Source organism: Hippocampus comes, unplaced genomic scaffold, assembly GCF_001891065.2.
Source record: "Hippocampus comes isolate QL1 unplaced genomic scaffold, H_comes_QL1_v1.1 C16699632, whole genome shotgun sequence".
Classification (NCBI taxonomy): domain Eukaryota; kingdom Metazoa; phylum Chordata; class Actinopteri; order Syngnathiformes; family Syngnathidae; genus Hippocampus; species Hippocampus comes.
In genome coordinates this window covers 1-711 of record NW_017836964.1, presented here as the reverse complement: position 1 = coordinate 711, position 711 = coordinate 1, and the positions used below count along the sequence as shown (strand labels likewise).

At 48.5% G+C, this 711-nt stretch overlaps 1 long non-coding RNA gene across 1 annotated transcript; it reads left to right on the top strand.

The window, feature by feature from the left end:
* Positions 1-14: 14 nt before the first annotated feature.
* On the top strand, positions 15-524 carry LOC109508919 (uncharacterized). The gene is made up of 2 exons (XR_002166819.1): positions 15-298; positions 386-524. It is a non-coding gene; the product is annotated as an uncharacterized LOC109508919 (long non-coding RNA).
* Positions 525-711: the final 187 nt, after the last annotated feature.

The window sequence follows — 711 nt, the reverse complement described above, 5'->3', positions numbered from 1 at the left end:
TTGCATTCTATTAGTTCACCACAAGATGGCACTAAATTTTACACACTGTACCTTTGCTGCTGCTTCATTTTCCCCCTTGGTGACAATCATTTAAGGCAATAACGTAGCGTCATCCATCCTCTGCCAGGATTTCCTGGTCAAAAGGGAGCGAGAGGAGACCCAGGTTTCCCAGGGCCTGCTGGTATGAAGGGGAGCCCAGGACTACCCGGTACCCCGGGCTCACCAGGGACAAGGGGACCCCCTGGGCCTCCAGGACCAGGAACAAGGGAGGGATTCCCAGGAATACCAGGAAGGAAGGGTATGTTGAAGCCAGCAGCTGATTGCATCACTCTTGGAAGATTACAGACAGCAGTATCTTTTTTTATTTTTTTATTTTTTAACACAGGCGAACCAGGCTTCCCAGGGGTGACAGGCTTCCCCGGATCGCCAGGTCGTCCTGGGAGTCCAGGATTTCCTGGGGGCAAAGGATTGCCTGGAGGGCCTGGAAGAGATGGACTTCCTGGAGGGCCCGGCTATAGTGGACAGAAAGGTAGTGTGTCCAGTGTCGGAATAATTACGACCACACCTGTAGTTTAACGTACCGGTATTCTGTTTTTGGTTCACAAACAGTCTTGGTTTTAGCAGCCCTCTTAGTTTTAGTGTTTTGGTCAACAATTTTGTCACATTTTAGTATGTGATACAGTAGTTTTAGTTAACAAAAAACTCAAAAAG